The sequence below is a fragment of the Stenella coeruleoalba genome (assembly GCF_951394435.1).
Source record: "Stenella coeruleoalba genome assembly, chromosome: 3".
Lineage (NCBI taxonomy): Eukaryota > Metazoa > Chordata > Mammalia > Artiodactyla > Delphinidae > Stenella > Stenella coeruleoalba.
In genome coordinates, this window is record NC_137148.1 from 138,693,914 (window position 1) to 138,708,232 (window position 14,319).

At 36.8% G+C, this 14,319-nt stretch overlaps 1 protein-coding gene across 10 annotated transcripts in view; it reads right to left on the reverse strand.

Moving 5' to 3' along the window:
• The window catches only part of LOC307183788 (uncharacterized protein), a 693,054-nt gene that overhangs the window by 354,873 nt on the left and 323,862 nt on the right, over positions 1-14,319 (reverse strand). For 7 of the 10 annotated variants that reach the window (XR_013827609.1, XR_013827610.1, XR_013827611.1 and 4 more), the window contains one exon: positions 7,957-8,024. The exons of the other annotated variants lie outside the window; for them this stretch is intronic. The gene's annotated coding sequence lies outside the window, so the exon portion shown is untranslated. The remainder of the gene's footprint in view (positions 1-7,956; positions 8,025-14,319) is intronic. 10 annotated transcript variants of the gene reach the window in all.

Consider the following 14,319-nt stretch of genomic DNA (forward strand, 5'->3'; position numbering starts at 1 on the left):
TAGGATTGAATAATATTTTGGCTTTATTTTACCACTGAATACACATTTTCTATTCAGAGCAAACAGTACTGGCTTTCCACTCCTATTCTTGGCATAAAGTCCTCCTCTAAGATATTTATTTAATAAACCAAAAATTTATTTAAGGAGAAATCTTGAATAACTGACAAGCTTTTTACATGTAAATATGGCAAAAAATAATTAAGATGATACAAGAAAAAGTGTATATTTTAAAACTTCAACTGGATAGGCAAATGACTAAGTTTGAGAAAATGGTGATGTTTTATCCATCCCACATTGGAATATTTACAGAATGATATTGTTTGGGCCTAGCATAAAACTTAAGAAAACAGGATAGACTGACATAAAATAAAACCTCTTTAACCTCTCCATCAATCCCTTGAGGCACAGCACGTGGTCTTTAGAATTAGTTAACATGTATCTAATTAATGAGGCTTGATACTTGAACATCTGCAGTTTGCTCTTCATTTATTTGCCTTCTCCAACAAAAAACCTCTGAACAGTCAAATTATATATAATAGGGCCAATTAGTAAAGAAGGAACCTGAACATCTTTAGAGAAGATCCGAGAAGGCATAGTTGGTTTAAGATTAAACCTAATTATCTTAATTCATTTGTTCTCATTTCTTTTTCTCTGCAAGTTTAAATAAAGTACCCATAAATTTCAGATTTAAGACAAAGGAAAAAGCCAAGGTAAAGTTATGACAAAGGTAATAATAGCACTATGTTTTGCAGGCCATTTACTTCATGCCAGCCCTGTCCTTATTTGGGGTAGTTAGGGAGCCGGAACAAAATTTCCAGGAATTAAACACATTTCCAGATGTCTCCTCTACCCAGCTCCCCTTGGAGACGGATGGTTATTATCGTCTCCCATTTTTCAATACTGTCATGCTTCCTATAATCCTTTTCTCATATCATTTCTCCTTTCTGAAATTGCCACCTCCATTGTTCTCTACCAATTTGTGCTTCAAAGCCCAAATAAAGTCCAGCTCCTCATGAAGCCTTCTTATTCTAGTCACCCTCCGCCTCTCTAACTGAGCTCTCTTTAATATTATTTTCAATCACAAGATTAGAATTTGGTTGTTAACAGGCTATTTTCTACTGCACAAAATTAGCAATTTATTACATATAGTCTAGTTCTCAACAATCATTTCATATATCTAACATGAACATGTGCCTTTTAATTATCATAGGTTACATTATGTTACTTTTGAACCCTACAGAACTTAGTGTGTGTGTGCGTACATATACATACATATATATTCGGTTGGCCAAAAGGTTCGTTTGGGTTTTTCTGTAAGATGTTATATGTACATATACGTACATATATATACATATACATACACATATATACAATATATATAACCCATAAATATCATGAGTTTGTAAGCCATGTGGAACAGAAATGTCAATAACTTACACGTCCTAATTATATAAGAGAATGCTTGCATGTGTTTTGAAATTCCTGTTCTTGTTGATGAAATGCTTACATGTAATAAACATCCAGCTGTGACAGCTACAATTAACAAATCTTTCTGTAACATTAAGTAGAATGCTCTATAAGCCCACACTGGAATAAAATGCAGTATTTGCCAACTGTAGAACCTCTAGGAAAATAGGGCACTTCTTAGCACAATTGACAGAAGCATCAGTGAGCCAAACATCAGAGGCTTCGTCTTCCCAAATTTTTAAGTATTATATAATTATTATCATAATAATGAAAGTTACCATTTATTGATGTTTACTAGATTCCAGACACTTAAGATTTTTACATGTGTAAAAATTGTATCATCCTCCTGACAACTTTATCACAGTTATAATTGTTACCGTGATTTTACAAAGGAGGAAACTGAGGCTCAAACAGCACATAAAAGACCCAGAAATAGAACTCAGTCTGGTTCATTCCGAAGTTCATGCATTAAAGCTTTTAAGACCTTAGTCAATTAACACAACAACAACAAGGCAATCTCAGTGAATGAATGTAATTCAGAATCCCCTATCACGTTCAAATCAATCAGTTTCCACCCCACCTTAAGCAAGACTACTCCTATACATAGCCTCTACCACCAGGAAGCTACCAGTACCAGACAGCCTCCTTCTTCTTCTCCTGCTCTCTATTTCTAATACACTTGTTCTGCCTTGGAAGATCCTACTTCAGTCCTCTTGTCTAGTGCTTAATCTGCTGCAGCAGTACTTGATCCCACCTTCATCCTTCTTTGCTAGATTTCAGCTATATCCTACTACCATTCCTTACAAATATATCTCAGGAACATTCCCTAGTAAGTATAGATCAACCTGTCCGCATATACACTGGTCAGCATAATCCTTCAACCCAGTATAACATATAGATTGTCATTTTTCCATGGGGAGACATCTACTCATTACCAACCCAACAGGTATTCACTAAATTTCTTCTATATATATATCATAGTCCCAACAATTGTGAAAGCCACAGAACTTCATGACAGAGCTCCTATCATAATGGAATCTACACCATGTATTTGAATTTATGAAGGAATATTAGTTTCCTATTGTTGCTGTAACGAATTATCACAAATTTAGTGGCTTAAAACATTTGATTATTTTACAATTCTATAGAAGTCCAATTGTAAATTCAAGATGTAGTTAGGGTTGCATGCCTTTCTAGGGGAGAATCCATTTTCTTGCCTATTCCAGCTTCTAGACGCTGCCCACATTCCTTGGTTCATGATCTCTTCCTCCACCTTCAAAGTCATCAGCTTTGCATCTCTCTATGGCTTTCTTCTACAGTCACATCTCTCTATGCCTGTCTTCTTCTGTATCTTTCCTCCAGTTAACTACCTTTGTGATTATATTGGGGTCCCCTGGATAACCCAAGATATTATCCCTATTTTAAGGTCAACTGATTGGCAAACTTAATTCTATCTGCAACCTCAATTCCATTTTGCCAGCTAACCTAGCATATGCATAGGTTCCAAGAATTAGGACAAAGAAAAAGGGATCCATGAGAAGAAAAGCACAGAAAAAAGGGAAAACACAGATTATGCCCAGAGAACACTCTTGGATAGAAATCCCACCTCCTGTTTCATCAAGTCATCTTACAGATGTTACATATTATTGACAAGATTCCAAGAACATATGAGTACTTTTTGTATGGTGGCCTCAATTTATTTTTGAAACTAAGTTATAAAATATTAATAAATAAATAACTATGACACAGAGGGGAAGGGAAAGGGAAGGAGAGTGAGAGAAACGCAAGAGACAGGCCTCGAATGCTATTGAAGTTAGCAGATTTACTCCAGCCTAAAATCTCAGCCCTGATCTTTCACTTGAGGTTTCAGCACATCAGTTCAACTCTTAGAAGGTAGGTTGTCTTCAACCAATACTCAAGGTTTGCGTGTGTGTGTGTGTGTGTGTGTGTGTGTGTGTCTGTGTGCGTGTCTGTGTGTGTGAGTGAGATTCCAGCTTCAGCGTTCTTGATGCCTAGGCATGGAACACTTGTTTTAGGCCTAGCTAAGGGCCTTTGGCTGGAGTCAAGATGTAGAGTGTTAGGTTCTAAGATGAAAAGTATGGAGTTATACTCGTGATGGGCCATACATTTGCAGAGTACTTTTGGTGAGAGATTATATAATCACTTTTAGATAGTGTTAAGCATCTAAAAGAACTCATCCCACTGTTCACCGTGGAGAGAAAGAACTCTTCAGTATTACTCATGTTTGATTTTCTTTCTTTTTTCTCTTTAAAATAAAATCACCTAAATTCTCATCAAACCTGAAGACCCAAGCAAGCTTTTTCTCTTCAAGAATACTTTTCCAAACTGTATTTTCAGTCATATCGCCTGTATCTTACTGTTTAGCATTTGATCACACAACATTATCTATTATTCTGTAATTGTTTTGCAAGCTTGACATCTTCCCAATTCTATTACATGCTTTCTAAGACCACTTTTTTAAAAAGTTCTCAAGTTTCTAGCCATACAGATTAGTACATAATAAATATAAGTGAATACAACTGAAAGGTCCTGGTCAAAAATACTTCCCTTGAGTCAATTTCTATTTCAAATGCAATCATCATTCAAATGTGTTTGAACTTTTTTTTGGGGGGGGGGCGTTGTCATTGCAACTACTGCAGATATTTATGATTATATATTTTATGTCCATGTATGTTTAAGTTTCATACAATAGTAGCAAGAAATAATAAAAGGAATAACACTACCATTCATTGCATAATTACTATGTGTCAGAAACCATTAATTCCAAGTATCTTATAGGCACTATCTCATTGCATCTTCATCAGAACCCTAGATCACAGATCACTGTGAAAATTAAATGAAGGATTTTAAATAGAGTCCTAAACACAGAATCTTACCAATGATCAGTGAAAGGGAGCAGAATATACAACCCCAAAACATGACTGCAGGAGTTCAGGACATACTACCCCAAAATATGCCACTTTGGTATGCTGATTATTTTGAACTGGAAGCACTAGCAATTCAGCAGCAAATGCAGGGGGAGGCTTTCTCTGAACTGCCCTTATCATCCTAAAGACATAGCCTCCAAAAGAAACTCAGCTGTCATAGATCCCCTCCCCTAGAGTTTCACCAGCCAAGAAAGAAAGACTCTTATCACAGGAGATGAGACTAGACATTGACACCACAGCCAAACTTTGTCTCAAACTGTCATACCTCCCATCTATTCTTCTAAGACCCCATTCAACCCTTCCTAAAAATCATTCACTCTCCTCTAAGAGGCCTATATTTCCCCTCCCTTTTCCCTATTAAGATGGTATTTAATCATGAATTCTAAGCCACTTCAGGGAGTTACTAATTTTTCCCTGGGTATCTCCCATATGTACATGAGATATACATGTTAATAAACTTCTGTTTGTTTTTCTCTTGTTAGTAAGTCTTTTATTACAGGGGTCTCAGCTAAAAATTCAAAAAAGCAGACAAAAATTTATTTTTCCTCCCTTACAATCAGCTGTCAAAACTGTTAGCTACTATTTAATTTTCATCTTATATATCTTTCACCAAAACAACTGGAATTCAATAATTTCAGTGACCCATTTCTTGGTATTTAATAAAAATTAATAACCTCTCAACAACTAAGAAGACATTAACAACAGCATAGTAAATTATTCTGACCGAGTATGGCTCATTTTCTTGCCCCTGGATTCTTCCCAGTATGCATAAGCATTTGCAATATTTCCCAATGAGAGCAGACAGCTTGCTTAATTTTGTTCCTATGGCATCAAAACTATTCCATAAATAAAGTTTTTAAATGAAAGGCCTTGGGTGACTGAATTATAATGACCAAACATTTCAAAGCATCCACCCAAACAATCTGAGCCCTCAGAAGAGCTGAACACATTAATGAAATGGCCTCCCTGTGGAGAGAAATAAAAAAAGAGCCACATTTCGTTTGTGTTTGAAAATAAAGCATCCAATTTTCAGCGGTCCAGAACATTAGAGAAGGATGACACCCTTTGGTTTGGAGGACAGAACGATTAGGTGGTAGGAAGCACGCCTGCATACCTCAGGTGAGTGCAAATCAGAAAGACCTACTTTAGAGTTCTAGAAGGGTGAGCCATACATGCAAAACCTGAGGCAAACAACAAATGGGTTTGAGTATCTTTGAAAAAACGTTGCATACTATAGCAAAGCTTGAAAGAAAGTAGGTGTTTCTTTAAGTTTTGGAATTAAATACAGTAATTGCCATTATAATTCATCTATCATCAAAGCAAGCTTGTGGAATAGAGCCTGGGGTGCTTTTCTTCAAAGGGCTTCTCTATTTCTCAGGATTTAGCATTGCCCTTCAGGCAAAACCACCACAGAAGTCCCACCTGCTATTTCAGGTGGTGCTGAAGAGCAATATTGCCTTTGGAAAGCCATCTATCATCTGCAACCAGACTTTATTTTCCAGGGAACTGAGATACTTCAATACTGAAATGGAAATCAGTGGAGGAGGAAGGACAGGTTTTCTACTACTTTCCAACCCATATTTTTCATGAAAGTAGAACTACAAAACCCTTTTCCAGCCCAGACTCTGTTAAGACCCCCTGGGGACATTTCATGTCTTGAATATCTCTACCTTGCTCCATTTTTCTTTTCACAGCTCTTCTTCACCAGCTCTGCAGTCTGAGAGCAAAATTTTAGAATCTCACTTTGATATACCTCATATCAGGACAAGTAAAAATTTCAAATAGTAGGAAAATCACCTGGGTAATAAAATACCCAATTTTATATATTTAAATACAGTGATATTAGTCTTCAGATGATCAGGGAAGAAATAATTTACTTATTAGATTATTTTCATATCCGTTTTACTTAATTCTTTCAACACTATTCACTAAATTCATAGGTGTGCCAATAAGGAAAAAATGTTGGGAAACCATTCCTTAAATCAAAAGACATAAAATTGACTAACCAGTCCAACTTGGGTGAAAAATGTTACCCTTCTGTAGTATATTGATTTAATATTTTATTCAACTGTCTACATGTAACATACTAACAATAATAAAAACATCATCATTGAAAATTTACAATGGCATTGTAATGGATAAGCCCTTATCAGCCATTATTTTATTTAATCCTCATAGCAAACTCTATGTGGTACGTACCATGTGTTATTTCACAAACGAGAAAAACGAAGCACAGTGTGGTTTAAGGCCCTTACCTAAAATCACACAACAAGTACACAGTCGTCAGGATTTGAACCTAGGCAGTGAGTGTGACAACCAATGACACACTCTAAAATTTCTCATTCATTTCGAAGAGAACTGTCTACTCCATTTCTTTTCCCATATGGGAAAATGGGGAGTAGGAATTTGATATTTAATGAAAACTAGTGTGCACTAAGCATTGAGACACTGTATTGTTTCATCCTGGTACCCTTGTAATTGTTTTTGTACAGCACAAAAACAATGAGGTGCTTCTAAAATGTTGGTGGTGTTTCAGTGCTTTACAATATTAACTCATTTAATCGGCATAATGACCCAGTTAAGTAGATACCGTTTTATATACCCGTTTTCCAGTTGAAGCATCTTTAGCACAAAAAAATTAAGTAATTTAACCAAGATTATGCAGCTGGTAAGTGGTAAGATATATTCATACATAGTTCCCCATAGCCATACCCGATGTGAATCTTATTATATCAGTTCAATGAAGTGGATGTTTCCTATACTCAGAGGAGACTCTTATTAATACCTATGCCTTAACCAAGAAAAGCTGGTATATGACTTAGGAACAAGGCATTTCTATTTTCCATCCTCTGGGACTCCCATTAAATAAGTTTTTTCACAAGGTTCACCGGACTAATTCCAGTTTCTCACATAATTGCTAAGTTATTCCTCTTAGTTCCTTCTAAAACAGTGGCTCTCAAAGACGTCTAAACAAAGGAAAGCCAGTTAAGCAGTTGTATATAAACGGGCAATAGTGGAAACAGTCTTCTTGCTGAAAGGTTTAATACCAGCTTCTCCAACAGACTGAGAAATGCTTTTGACAAGCTGCAAAATGCAAAATCATACTCTTCAAAACTCACTATTTGTATGAACTGCATGACTTAATATGACAGGAATAGTTCTTGTTTTTGATATTCTGAAACTGGATATTACAACTAATATTGTTAATAACAAATTTATTCCTTAAAATATTGTATTTTCTTACATGTTTTAAAAACTAATATTTCTCTGAATTATATTTTTATAATAAAAAATTGTGGTTCTCTCTGGAAATTATCTTAGTAGCTGCCAAAGGTGCAAACAGTCAAATAAGCAAGTCAATAGAGGTAATGTAAGTAGCAGAGGTGCTACAGAGAGGTGAAATATTAAGTGGAGAGAAATTCCTAGTGAAACAAGAACCATAAGGGTAGTTTAATTGGTTTAATTGGGTCAATAGCCATAGTTAAGTAAACCTGTGGCTACTGACCACATTGAGACAGAGAGATCCATTTCTACAAAGTACCTTTAGGAGTCTTTTCTTCTTTTTCTTTTTTCCAAATGTTGACAAGAGAGATGAATGAGCAACCAGTCCTGCCAATTGAAACAGTCATCTTTTCAGTTTATCTCCAGAAAATTAAATGTAGTTCAAGAAAATTAATCATTTTATACAATCTAAAAATCTACATATTGCTGAAAACGTGTGATCAGAGTATTTTCATGATAAATTTGGAAAAGACCAAACTGAAGTCCTTTACTGCAAATTGTTATACTTTGACCTATTTAAAACAAGCACTTAACCTGATACCTGTGCCACTATAATCAACTTCACGTCCACATCATTTCCTGAGAGAAACAAGTATCTTATCAATAAGAACTGGACTGAGATTGTAAGCACCACGAGCAAGTATGGTATTTCCTTACTCACAGCTGTGTTTCTAACACTCTTAAAAGCAGTTATACCTTATGCCTTTTAAATTAACTTATCCCTTTCACGCAACAAACAGCTTGCTAAAACTGTCTCGATGCCAGAAGTTACTCACCAGTTCACCATTTAAGGTCACCATTCCTTCTTCTATAATTGCAGAGTTCAGTACCGCAGTCTAGATACCTGCTACATGTTTCTAAAACTCACAAGTACGTTCTTTTGAACTCTAGCCCCTGTACTCTATGAAACTGCATACTTGTCCTCAGGCTGAGTGAACTTGCAATCATAAGAAACACTTGTTGGAGGAGGCTATCGAGAGGCTGTGACCTCTGGTTGACCCTCAAGCTAGTTGGAGGCTCCTCACCCACTCCCTTGTCCTTGGAATGTATATTCTGACCATCATTCCCACACAAGGAGCTGTTTCAAGGACGTAGCCTTGAGAGAGTAACGTGCTGTTCGGACCATCTGGAAAGTAAGGCGACTTACCTCCACTCAGGCCTCTATAAACTTTTAAGACTCTGCCAGGTGGGTGCGGAGATGTCCTCGTTTTGCGGCCGCCCAAAACAAGCGTCATATGTAAGTTCCCGTGCTTAGTAAACCTGCTCTAACCGCAGAACCAGCCCCCGCCACTGGCCCTGTCCTGATTCTAACAAGATACTGAGCTGTTTTTCAGCGGTAACAGAACAAAACCGAAACTCACACCGCCGAAGCATGCGCAGAGGAGAAACTTTTGACCTCAACACCCGGAACCAAACTTCCCCCTCCCACGGAACCAAAGAATCAGGGCATGACCGGAAGCTGAACGCCGGGACCCTTTCAAAGAGGACGGGTCCGGTGTTCAGGAGGTTGTGCTGCTGAAGCCCTTTTCCCACGCTTTTTCATAAATGGCCATGTTCCAGTCAGAACCTGCACCACCAGGACTCTAGCATACCAGCTGTCCTCCCCTGATTTATAAAAGCTGGACAGGTATGAGCCTTGCTTCCTGTCTCCTTGCCAGCCGACCTTGCAATAAAGCTTTTTCTTCTCTCAAAAGCCTGTGCCATAGTATTGGCGTCTATGTGCATCAGGCAGCTGGCTTACGTGGCCACCTATCAATGTGGAGTGGTCGCCCTCTTTCTTCACTATCTCCTTGCCCTCGCATATGGGGGGCCCATTTGTGAACCAACAGCACTCCCCGTACCTGTCCTGTCTCTTCAGGACTCATCCTAACAAGGCTAGTTTATCCAAGTTTCGTATCAGTCAGACAGAAGAGGATCAATAGCTGATTCTCAGGAAAAGAGTCATGTATGGTTGTGGGCTATGGACGTCTGCAAAAAAGAAACTTGCAGAAGAAAGGAAAAAGAGTAACTTATTTTCTTACTTAAGCTATGAAGTGAAAAGCGAACAGGAAAATTACCTGTCCTGCATGAAGATCACAGCTCTACTGCTACAGTTCTCACCTTGCACAGTATTCTGTTGTACTAATGATGCCCCTTACTCTCATCCCACCTCTCTATCAAGCAAGGTACTATGCCTGAAATTGCTTCCCAATTGTGATGGACATTCTTCTGCAAAGATTACATTATATTTTGAGTTTGGAAAAATCCACTTAAAATATGTAATCCTTATGCAAGTGCAATCTGTGCACTGTACATCAAGCCTCTGCTTTCACACCAAAACCCTGATTCTGTTTTCTTTTGCCTCTGATTTTCAATCAGTAATTTTCCTCCTCTGATTCCAAGAGGAAGACCAAAATTCAAAAATTAAGTGTACATAGCACCTCCATAGTTGTATGTGCATTATGTATAATAAGACTATGGGCTTTTCCCCTTCAGAATATTAACTTCCAGAGGTCAGATAATGTGTGTTATATTCTGCAGGAACATCCCAATTTTCACCCTGGTACGCATACATTCACCCTAAATAGTTTCCCATTTAAAATGTCTTGCCAGAATCATGTACCAGTACGTGTAGACTCATACCTCCCTATCCCTAAAGAGGAATAAAATAACTTGGTGTTTAGCAACCAGCTAAAAGCATACTGTGGCATGTTACCAATGGAGTATCTCTCTGGAAAACAATTCCTGTGGATTGTAAATAATGGCGTTGACCAATCACCACTAAAAAAAGGTAACACAGTAATTGATATTTCTCCTAGAGTGACCAAGGGAATGGCTTGACTATATGTGTGAGAATTAAAAACAAATTGCGAGCTCCTAGTCTGTCCTCTGTCCTTATAAAGCACCAACAACGTTTTGTTGTCTCTCAGTACCCCATTTGGTGCATCTCAACCTGTTTTTTTTTATGTCTCAGTTTACTAAAATAAATGTTGTACATTCTCGTTGTGGTCAAAAATAAACGATGGCTCATATTGTGCGTAGGTTCTTGCTCATGACAGTCCAGACTGCTAACAGATTGCTAATATGTTAACAGCTCTATTATAAGACTCTTAAGAATGCAATTTTTTTGTGCCATTTCTGAAGTCAAATTCTCCATGTTAAAGGAGTACTGCACAGGAACACTGGGATAGATGCCCAGACTCTTTCTGCATGCAGATATCTACAGTGTAATAGATCCAGATGGCTGAGAATTTTAAGGTAACATTCTTCAAGGTGTGCTGCTTATTCAGGTGTGCCCACTCTGGAAACCAGAATAGTGATCTGAAATACTCAGATAGGATCTCTGCCTCCTGGTCCAGATCTGCATATAATAAAATTTAAAGGTACCCTAAATGTAGAAGTTTCTGGAAATGATGGAAGTTAAAAAAAATTTTAAGAATGGCTGGACTCAAATAGTGAAATTAGATAATTTTTCAGTTTCTCCTTCCAAAGATACAGGTGAAAATCTTTAAATAGATGTGATTCAGTGTCTCTAGTTCTTGTGTGATCCAGATTTTTTAAAATATATATTATTTACATTGGTTAATATCCTTTTATGAATTTTATGCCATTTGTCCCATAGTCTTGGTATTGATATTGTCAAGGGAGAGTCTGACTTTAGATAGGAGCATGGATGGTGGCTAAGAGCATGAATACATGTCTGATACATGGAATGTGCTCCATAAAGGCATCCCAGGGAAGTTGCTCAAGATAATTGGTTCTAACTTTTTCAAACTCATCTGTTCTGTTTCACAAAGTTGCTCATCAGTGCTAGGAGAATATTCTGTAGAAGACTGTCATGGTCCCTCAATCTTCAGTTTATAGTGTCAGTGAGGTTCAGCCATTGATTCAGATTGACTCAGGTAACACACAAACAAATCACACTGAGTGCCTACCCGCCAGTCACTATGGCAAAAACATACTTTATATGCACAAAATTCCTACAAGAAGAATATAAATATTACAAATCTTACTCTGTGTATTCAACACACTCTTTTCATAATAATAATAATGATGATGATAATAAATGAGATTTATTTGTTCATGAAACTGAAATTGTAAGGAGGGGATTTGGCTTCCGGCACAGCAAGATTCAGATGCCCAAACAATATTGCATGAATTCTCTTTACTCTCCAGTTGTTTTGTTTTCCATTCTGCTGACTTTATTTGGAAGCAAATTCTTTAAAAAAACATTTAACCACACCTCTGGATTTGCCATCCTAGTAGATTTTCCAGTAATTCCAACTAAGATCCTGGGATGTTGCTTGCTCATTGATATTCTGTGATTGTGCCTAAATCATCTGCCTACCTCGAAGCCACACCGCAGGTTCAGCATCCTCTGAAACATGAGCATTGAATCTAAGGGAGGTTAGTTCACAGAAGAAACTCAGGAAGCTGTCATTGGAAGAGAGCTAAATGGAGTTGTGCTGACTAAAACAACAGATATCCACTGTACTCTCACCTTACAGAAAATTACATTGAAGCTTTGGTAATGTACCAAGTAAGTAAAACCAAAACTCACACTCAGGCCTACTGACCTCAAAGTCACTCTTGACAACTGTCCCTTATTGTCAATCAGTACCAATTAAACTAGCTCTGATATCAAACTTAGGGAGGATTGTTTATTCAGATCCATTTTCTAGAACTGAAACAGAAGTAGTTTAACAAGTGAAAGTACATATGTTTTCTTCAAATTTTTATCTGTAAAAATAATATGTTTTTCTTAAAATTCAGATTTATATATGAATATCAAGAACTTCAGAGGTATATCCCACTAAAATCCTGCCCTCCTATAAGGGCAATTTATAAAGGGCTTCAAAATCTCAGAAAAGATGAACTATTAGTCAAACACATTATGATTTTTTTTTGTCGTAGCTTGGATTTTTTTAACTATTATTTTAAATATAAGTAATTAACGCCAAATTGATTTTCTATAAGCATAGCTCTGAAATATGACAAAGCAAAGAGCTTAGGCAGACAAAGTAGAGGGTGATTCAAAGACCTTCCTTTCAGTATTCTTTTTAAAATCTCTGTCATTCCTCATCATTTTTTTTCTTTACCCTTGACAGTCATTTTTAAAAAGGCTTTCTGAGATCAGAGAACAGATCAAGTTTCACAGAACTGGATATGTGTCTGCTCACATAGGAATGCAGCCTTCAATCCAAGTTCTATGTCTTGTGCTCTAAGTCAGCCAACTAGCCTCTCACTATGACTTCTAATAAAAAATTCTCATTATACCACAGCATGCTTGGCAGAGCTCATACTGCTTTATATAAAACGTCTTCAAAAGTGAGGAAGAAAATATACATTGCCTCAAACGGGAGCTGTGTTGATTATGACATTATCATTTTCAAGATGAGAAAACATAGAAAGGTTAAGTGACTGTGGAAGGTTACACATTTCCTCTGTGTAAAGGAGGATGAGAGTTTTGTTTGCAAAATTTGAAGAACTGGAAACAACATTATCTAAGCAGCCACAGATTAACAGTCACTGCACCTTCTGGCTGTAGCACACTATTAGGAATGCATATACCCTCACAGATCATGTGTCATTGTTTTGCTCCTGTGTAACTGTCACAATGATGCTTAAGGTGCTAGATTTTTTTCAATTTTCACTTAGTTTTACATAAAAATTTACCAATTTATTTACAGATGCTTCTTCTAAATCTCATGAAATGTTGGCATTTTTATTGTACAGCATAACTGAAACTCTATAACCTCTACTTTTAAATAATTTAACATAAAGCGGCTACCCTAAAGGGTAGTTCTAAGAACTGAGACTCCACTTTCTGAAAAAGAACAGCATCTATGAAAGCTTTTAGAGCAGTAGTTTCTGACTTGTTAAAGATACCTAACAAAAGACCAAATCATCTTTGGTTTGGTCTTTGGTTTGGTTACCCATAACCCTCCCACAAAACTTTCCTGTAATAAAAATATTTTAATGCTCTGAAGTAGGGGAGGAACATGGAGAGAAGATACAGATATTTAGCTGATTCAACTAAAATCTGGTTTCTTTTAAATTACCTTAAGCTTTTTCACTGATTTTTCCCATGGCACAATCAGAATGTCATCAACAGCAAGCCTACTATGTGAATCAACAGATGGGTTACTGTGAAGAGTGAACTTTTATGAGTAGAAGCCCAGCTGACACTAATTCCTTGATATAGCCTTCCAATTGAAGGGGCTCTATAATCACATCAACCATTTTTCTTAACTTTGACAAATTTTGAACCTCTGTTTTCTGTTTTATAGTATTCCAAAAATACTAAGAAGCCATTTCAACTTAGTACATGGAGGTCAGCTCAGTTCTTAAAGGAACTGTCTTTAGGGATGAGTTGATCAAAAACCCTTATTCATGGAATGTAAAAAGACTTCACCTGAGATTGTAATTATAAAATAATTATTTTTTATTCAGAAAATATGTATTGCTTGTATACGAATTAAAAGTCATTGTGCTAATACAAAATAAATTAGAGTCCCTGCCTTCATGTTGTTTTCAAGCTAGCAGCGCTGGTTAAACATGTATAAAATTAATTTTAATGCAACTAGAATGTAATCCTGTCATAAGAGAAAGACTGTCTTCATTGAATTTTAGAATAGGAGTG